The sequence below is a fragment of the Nelumbo nucifera genome, chromosome 2 (assembly GCF_055504915.1).
Source record: "Nelumbo nucifera cultivar China Antique chromosome 2, China Antique-T2T, whole genome shotgun sequence".
Lineage (NCBI taxonomy): Eukaryota > Viridiplantae > Streptophyta > Magnoliopsida > Proteales > Nelumbonaceae > Nelumbo > Nelumbo nucifera.
The window spans coordinates 34496756-34505047 of NC_142650.1; the positions used below are offsets into that span (position 1 = coordinate 34496756).

At 42.6% G+C, this 8292-nt stretch overlaps 1 long non-coding RNA gene and 1 pseudogene across 2 annotated transcripts; one reads left to right on the forward strand and one right to left on the reverse strand.

Annotated features, from left to right (window-relative positions):
* Positions 1-3256: 3256 nt before the first annotated feature.
* LOC104589841 (uncharacterized) lies at positions 3257-4741 on the reverse strand. Its single transcript, XR_734027.3, has 2 exons — positions 4594-4741; positions 3257-4450 (listed from the first exon to the last, which is right to left on the reverse strand). It is a non-coding gene; the product is annotated as an uncharacterized LOC104589841 (long non-coding RNA).
* Positions 4742-5519: 778 nt separating this feature from the next.
* LOC104589853 (trifunctional UDP-glucose 4,6-dehydratase/UDP-4-keto-6-deoxy-D-glucose 3,5-epimerase/UDP-4-keto-L-rhamnose-reductase RHM1 pseudogene) lies at positions 5520-7989 on the forward strand (annotated as a pseudogene). Its single transcript, XR_016081945.1, has 2 exons — positions 5520-7283; positions 7392-7989. The product of XR_016081945.1 is annotated as a trifunctional UDP-glucose 4,6-dehydratase/UDP-4-keto-6-deoxy-D-glucose 3,5-epimerase/UDP-4-keto-L-rhamnose-reductase RHM1 pseudogene (transcript).
* Positions 7990-8292: the final 303 nt, after the last annotated feature.

Sequence of the window (8292 nt, forward strand, 5' to 3'; positions counted from 1 at the left end):
GGAGATTATTCAAACTTGATTTGGATCTGGACTCTATTACGAGATAAATCTTATCCTTTTTAAGAGGATAGGTGCTCCATACTCAATACGAAACCCAGATTCAATCCAAAGCATGTGACAACTTAATTAATCTTATTAATTTTGGGCCTTAGGCCTATTTACTTCAAAGGTTCACGACCTAAGGTGTTGCATGAAAACTTTAGGCATGATATTGTATAACGTAGAACCCCACAATGATCTCACACGAGTCCACATGGGTTCGGCCCTACCCTTGAAAGAGGGTAGGCTGAATTCACTGCTCAGGGCAATGAACCCCTGACCCAATCAACATTGGTTCAGTTTGGGCCCAACATTTACACTTAAATGATCCTTAGGTTCAACCACCTTATGAAGACCCAAGGATAATGGACTCATGTAAGACAAAGCTCATAAGGTAATTATCATTATAATGGTCTTTTACACTTAACCTCTCTATTCAGATTGGATCCTGAGATTAAAACCTTTTGCAAACATTTTTCATAAAATAGTAGTATATAACATATAGATACATTTTTCAAAACCAGATTTCAAACACAGGTGAAATCCACTACTAGAAGTTTAGGTTTCCATTAGAGAGAGTGTAAGCTCTGATGTTCACTTTGTCTAACAAAGGGGCCGATCCTATCACTATGATCACCCACTCAGGTGAATTCTTAGAGTGCCCCAACATACCTAGGTATTTAACTCTTAATGAATCTCACTGGTTGGCATATCAAATACAGCTTAGTCTAACACCTAGTGTAGTACCATAATCAAGTATGAGGTTATGTGCAACTTTCCAGTTTTGCCCATCTATCTCCAACGTCTAGGGCATAACTGAAAATTGGTTTGGGTTTAGTACTTCTAATAAACACCCACTGGATGTGCTTAGTCTAACACCTAGTGTAGTACCATAATCAAGTATGGGGTTATGTGCAACTTTCCAGTTTTGCCCATCTATCTCCAAGGTCTAGGGCATAACTGAAAATTGGTTTGGGTTCAGTACTTCTAATAAACACCCACTGGATGTGCTTGGGGTGAAACCCTAGTAGTTGAGACAAGCTACTCCAATTCTTTGATAGCACACCAGTGTCAAGTCTTGTTAAGATAAACTCCCCAAGTATATTGGTTGAGAACATTCTAAACTAACACGAGTATCTTAGGCTATATTTGGTTTGAAGGAAAAGGTAAAGAAAGTGCCTTTCCCTACTTTTTCCGTCAAACGGAACATAACCTTAAGGTGTCCAGCTTAACTGGTAATACACAAAAACATACCCATATTAAAATGAAGCAATAGTGTACTTTTTTCATTTACAAATAAATGTTTATGCACATAAATCTGATTGGGGTAAAGGCATATGCTGTCTAACAACATATTCAAGGGGAATGCAATTGCGAGATGAGTCTAGTAGACTAAGTATTTGATTTTTTTTTTTGTGAGAGGGGGGTGTTCTTCAAACCATAATTGACTAATTTTAGCATTCCTTATTGTAAGGACTTATCTCCTGTTGGGTTAAAAACTCAATATTCATAGGGTTATTTTAACCACAAAAAGGAGATAAGGCAAAGGAATCCAAATGCAACCTAAATATGCTAAATCAAAACATTCACTGAGATGAGTAGAGAGAAATGGGGGTTGGTAGCTTTCCCACCACAAGAGCTCGCATCCTGTGAACATGTGGGTTCACGGATGCGTATACCTGCAAATGAAAATCAAACACTTGTTGAATTAACAGAGATTTAACGGGATTGCTCTGTTAATGGTTGAACCGAACACTAAATGACAAAAAACAACAAAACCCAAACTTTTAGACTCCTCGCTCATTTGAACTCTAAATGACAGAAAGAAATGGAGTTTTGTCGTTTTGTGTCCGGTTCAATCGGATTATCAAAATTTTGATATGATACACCCCTCGTATCGAGTTAATACACCTCAGGTGTTTTGAGATTCCTCTTTATAGAAAAGATGTGATATTTAAAAAATAATAAAAAACAATTGACCAATAAAGTGGTATCTTAAACATGATAGTAAATAAGGGCTTTTTTTTTTTTTAATCAAAATTCATGAATGGTTTTGATCGGTCAAAACTCTTTTCACACCATATCTTTTTTGGCATCATAGATTTACCCTTTAACAAAAAAATATATATAAAACCTCCCAAAAACCAAAATTTGAAAAAAGAAATAAAACTTTTCTTTAGAAACTCTCCCATAAAACTCTTTTTTTGGTGATTTCTTCAGCATTTCCAACAGTAAAATCACCGTCGCTGCTGCAACTTCCAATAGCGGTGGTGATTTCTTCCTCCGCCCCCTTCTCTAAGTTTTCCTTCTCCACCTCCCCTCTTCGCATATCAGGTGTTCGCCTGAAAACCCTTACAGAGAAAAAGAGTTGGTGCAAGGGTGGAGGCGTTTTTCAATTAACAGGAAGAATCGTTGGGGTTGGGTTTAGCTCTGCCACCGTCGTCTACATCGACCCCCTCTGGTATCGGCACCTTCGTGGCAAGATCGCCAGTAATCGGCGGTAGGTTGGAGATTGTTTGAAGGGCTTGGCGAAGAGTATTGGCAACAGAGAGCGGTGGCAAGGCCCTTCATTACCAGCTCTCTCAACGGCTTGATCTTCACCAACGGAAGAAATGCTAAAATGCCTTAGGCAAAAAGATCTAGGAACAGTAACTGAATCATCTTTGTGAGGAATGAATTTCACTACTAGCACTAAAAGTTCTGAAGTCTCCTAGTAATAGTAATAGAGTTCGATTGCCATTGTAGTAGATCTGAGTGGATCTGAACAGATCTGGTTCACTCCCGATCTGTAAACCCTTACAGAGAAAAATAGTCGGAGCAAGGGTGGAGGCGTTTTACGATCAATAGGAAGAATCATTGGGGTCGGGTTCGGCTCTGCCATCGTTATCTACATCGACCCCCTCCAGCACTGGCACCTTCGTGGCAAGATCGGCGGTAGGTTGGAAATTATTTGAAGGACTTGGGCGAAGAGTATCGGCAGTAGAGAGCTGTGGCGAGGCCCTTCATTACCATCTCTCTCAACGGCTTGATCTTCACCACCAGAAGAAATGCCACAATGTCTTTGGCAAAAAGACAACTCTTTGAGAGCAAAACAGTGATCTAGGATGGCATTCATTCCCTTGGAACCAAACACGCAGGAGCCACAGGAAAGCTTCTTCAAACCCTTGCAGTTCTTAGCGAAGGCCTCCATGCCTATGTCGGTCAAGTCGTGACAAGCACGATGTTTGAGTTGTGTAAGGTTTCGGCAACACAAAGAGATTTGGACAAGAACCTTGTCACCGATGTTGACGGATCGTTGGTCGCACTTCAATGTCAGTTTGGTTACAGCATCAAACCGAGGGAAAATAGAGGGAATCGAAAGTTGTAGATTGGATTCTGCCTTGAGCGATAGACGGTGTCGGCTGTGTCCTTCAACTTGAAACCATTGCCGACAGACTAGAGAACAGCTTTTACGATTGCCGGAGCCAAGGGACTAGAAAATGCAGGCCAAGCATTCATAAGGTAGATAAAAAATGTAATTACAAGTTCCGACGACATTCCTCGGAATCTCGGGATTCAGCTCCACTTGCACCGGCGAGATAATAGGCATGGATCTATTCTTGGTGAAAAAAAACTCACCGACCTCCGCCTTTCGGTATTTGCAGCAACCGTCGTTGTTGGCGATGGTCGCGTCAATGGATGGCGCTCCTCCCTCTTCCCTTTCGACAGATGAAGCGAGTGTCCGAGAGGGATTAACACCTGAGAGGGATTATGTGTTAAGTTAAAATTAAGGACAAAAATGTAAAGTTAAAATAGGTATTTTATCTTTTCCAACGATGTTTAACGATTAAAGATAAACATCGATGTTATAAACATACACTTAGTCTGAGAGGGATTACGATTAAAGATAAACATCGAAGTCTGAGAGGGATTACTGTTTAACGATTAACAGTAAAGTACACTTAGTCAATTGTTATAAACATACACTTGGGTTCAAATTTCTATTTTCTTTATATTCGACCTTCTTGCACTCCCTTTTCTTCTCTCTCGCTCTCTCCCTGCCTCCTCCGCTCTCCCCTGTTCCATCGTCCACCGGCGATGGATGCACCGTCGGTACACGTCGCCTTCTGTATCTGGCAACATAGACGGAATCGTTGTCGCTGGAGAGCTTGCAGTCGGTGCCGAGCTTGATGAGTTTTATCGATGAGAATGGAACAACCAATGGCACGTTAGAGTGGATGAGACAATCCCGCTAGAGTCAGTGGCAGAGCTGCTAGTGCTAGTGGTGGAGACTCCGGCACCGGAGCCAAGTTACCCAGCGGAGTTGGCAATACCCTTATGGCGAGCTTCTCAGCCTCTGAACAGGCTTTTCAGTGAGTCGTTGTTGAAAGAAAAGTAGGCATAGCCAGGTATACTAATGGGCACCATTGAGCTAAGCAATAGGAAAGATATTAAAAATAAATTATCAAACAAAATGACATAGAAAAAGAGATTCGGAAGAAGAAAACGGATTTCATCCATTGTAAAGCAAGGAACCCATATTTAAATTTCAGCGTCAAAGGAAAGAGAGATTACCATGAAGGAGGTAGAGTTGGATTCATTGAGAAGTATGGATTCAGTGAAGTTGCAAAGTTTGAATGCTCTTCTGTTGTGGAAAATGTAGACGTTGTGGTGGCGTTTATATTTGAAAACTGTCAACAGAAGGGTAGAAGGTTAAATATTTTAACTTCAGCTGCAACTAAAAAATCTAATAAATGGCCCCAACTTAACTTACCTTGGTTCAATATTCACTAATGAGTATCTGTGTGCATTGTTAGTTGAATACTTGCCAATTTCATCTCCTGCGTGAACTGTTGGTTTCCTCCACTCTGCAATTTCATCTACAGCAATGGTCTTGGCATGGGAATATTGGTTTCTAATAAATGGCCCCAATTAGAAGACTAGTGTGAACAAAAAAAGAAGTATGGGCATGGAGAAAGCCTCCATGGGCTGATCTTGGTTTCTCAGTTTTGGATTCAAAGGTGTAGATAGATGGGGAGGGGCTCAGTGAGTTTGTCTGCGGTGGGTTTGTCTCAGTTTAGGAAGAAGGTCCATTGGATTTAGGATTTGGGTGCATGTAGCTGTACATGTTTTCGTTGCAATAAGCTAATAAAGGAGGAATCATTTTCTTTTACAGTCTTTTATTAGATTATTTTAATACATATGCAGTTATTGAAGAGGGAGTATAGGTCCAGCGTGAGAGACGATGTGTACCGTCACCGATAGACGGTGGAACAGGGGAGAGCGCAAGAGGCAGGGAGAGAACGGGACAAAATAAGATTGGACCAGGGCGGGTGTTCAAATTTTAATAATTAACAAATTATTTACATCGTCAGAAACGCCGTTAAAAATTAAGTAGACTGGGCTTCGACGATGTGAACTCCCCACCTCAACCCCCATTTGAACATAACAGCAAGATTGTTTGAAATTAAATTGGGCAGGTCCAGCAATAAATCGTCATTATTTGGTGTGGTCGTAGGTGGGATTTGTGGCTGGAACGTGTATTATCGTCGCTTGGTTCACAGGCAGCTAACACCTACATCTTCGTCGGAGCTTATAAAAACAATACATATATAGGATCTCTTCACCTCTTCATAGTTCATACCCAATTGAACCGACTCTTCCACACCTTACCCAGTACCAGGGCACAACCCGCCACCGCCAGTGCCACCGATGCCGGCTCTTACACGCCTCGCACCATTCTCATCACCGGTGGTGCTGGTTTTATCGCCTCCCATGTAACCAATCGTCTCGTCAAGAGCTACCCCAACTACAAGATTGTGGTTCTCGACAAGCTTGACTACTGCTCCTCCCTGCAAAACCTGTCTCCCTCCCAATCCTCCCCTAACTTCAAGTTTGTCAAGGGAGACCTCACAAGCGCCGATCTTGTCAACTACCTCCTCATCACAGAGGGAGTTGACACCATCATGCACTTCGCTGCACAGACCCATGTCGACAACTCCTTTGAGTTCACCAAGAACAACGTCTATGGAACCCATGTCCTACTGGAAGCTTGCAAGGCTGCGCGGCCTACTGTGCGGCGGTTCATCCATGTAAGCACTGATGAGGTGTATGGTGAGACAGAGGCCGACGCCATTGTTGGCAACCATGAGGCCTCGCAGCTCCTCCCCACCAACCCCTACTCGGCTACCAAGGCCGGGGCAGAGATGCTTGTCATGGCCTATGGGCGGTCCTATGGCCTGCCTGTGGTCACCACTCGCGGCAACAATGTCTATGGTCCCAACCAGTTCCCTGAGAAGCTCATACCCAAATTCCTGCTCCTCGCCATGCGAAGCCAGCAGCTCCCCATACATGGAGATGGATCCAACGTGCGCAGCTACTTCTTCTCTGAGGATGTGGCTGAGGCATTCGATGTTGTTCTTCACAAAGGTCAAGTGGGGAATGTCTACAACATTGGGACACAGAAAGAGAGAAAGGTCCTGGACGTAGCCAAGAACATCTGTGAGCTCTTCAATTTAGACTCTGACAAGACTATTACCTTCGTGGAGAACCGTCCTTTCAACGACCAGCGCTACTTCCTCGACACAAAGAAGCTCAGTGAACTTGGCTGGTTTGAGAAGACAACATGGGAAGAAGGCCTCAAGAAAACCAGAGATTGGTACATGGCCAATTCTGACTGGTGGGGGGATGTCTCTGCCGCCCTCCTTCCCCATCCCAGAATGCTAGCCATGTCGGGTGTGGAACAGAAGACTGATACCAGACTAAATCATGCTATGGATTCTGCTTTAAACAAGCCAAATATTAGTTTAAAAGGTAAACCAACGGACCCAAGTGATGACTCCAGAAAGAATTTGAAGTTTTTGATCTATGGGAAAACTGGGTGGATTGGTGGGCTGTTGGGAGAGATATGTGAGAAGCAGGGAATTGATTTTGAGTATGGAAATGGAAGATTGGAGTACAGGGACCAAATCGAGAGTGATTTGAGAAAAATAAGGCCTACCCATGTCCTTAATGCTGCTGGAATTACAGGCAGGCCTAATGTTGACTGGTGCGAGTCTCACCGGGTTGAGACCATTCGGACCAATGTGGTTGGGACCCTAACACTTGCAGATGTATGCAAGAATCATGGAGTCCTGCTTGTAAATTTTGCCACAGGCTGCATATTTGAGTATGACAGTTTGCATCCTGAGGGAAGTGGGATTGGATTCAAGGAAGAGGACAAACCCAATTTCACTGGCTCTTTCTATTCCAAGACCAAAACCATGGTAGGTTAATCTCTGCTACCATATATAACTGTGACTTGTTCTTATAGCACAATAGATCACAACCATCATACCTCTGCTAACAAATTCTGTGGATTTCTTTCTCTACAGGTGGAAGATCTACTGAGCAATTATGAGAATGTTTGCACCCTGAGAGAGTCAGAATGCCAATCTCCTCAGACCTGAGCAATCCCAGAAACTTCATCACCAAGAAAACACGGTACAACAAGGTTGTCAACATTCCAAACAGTATGACAGTGCTGGATGAGCTCCTGCCCATATCGATTGAGATGGCCAAGAGGAATCTAACTGGAGTATGGAACTTCACAAATCCTGGGGTGGTGAGCCACAATGAGATCCTTGAAATGTACAGGGATTATGTAGACCCAAACTTCAAATGGACAAACTTCACACTAGAGGAGCAGGCTAAGGTGATTGTTGCTCCACGAAGCAACAATGAACTGAATGCCCCGAAGTTGAAGGAGTTTCCAGAGATGTTGCCAATTAAGGAATCAATCTTGAAGTATGTTTTCATGCCCAAGAGAAAGGTGGGTTAATGATCTAGAAAAGGGTTTTACGCTATCAAACATATGATAGTTGGAATAATAATTTCTCATTTCTTTTCTTTGGTTTTTTCTTCTTCACATGGGGATGTTGTCAAGGGGCTTTTACCTTTGCTATATTATTTGAATAAAAAGAGGCAAACTTGATAGTTGGTACTGCCTTGCAAATAAGATTTCCCTAAAATTTTAAACTTTAATTTATTGCTTGTCATAAACAAGGTACAAGAGATTTTGAAAGAAAATACACTAATTAATGCATTAATTACTTGTGATGATGCGCAATTTGGCCACTCCTCGTTGGAAGTGGCTGTACTCCTAATTGGCGACGGGCAAGAGATACCTGCGTGAAAAGAGATGAAGGAACCCGGGGTTGCTTACCCGGTGGGAACACTCTGATGCTTAAGTTAGTACTTGGTTGCAAGCTGGAAGAGAACGAATTTGTAAGAAGA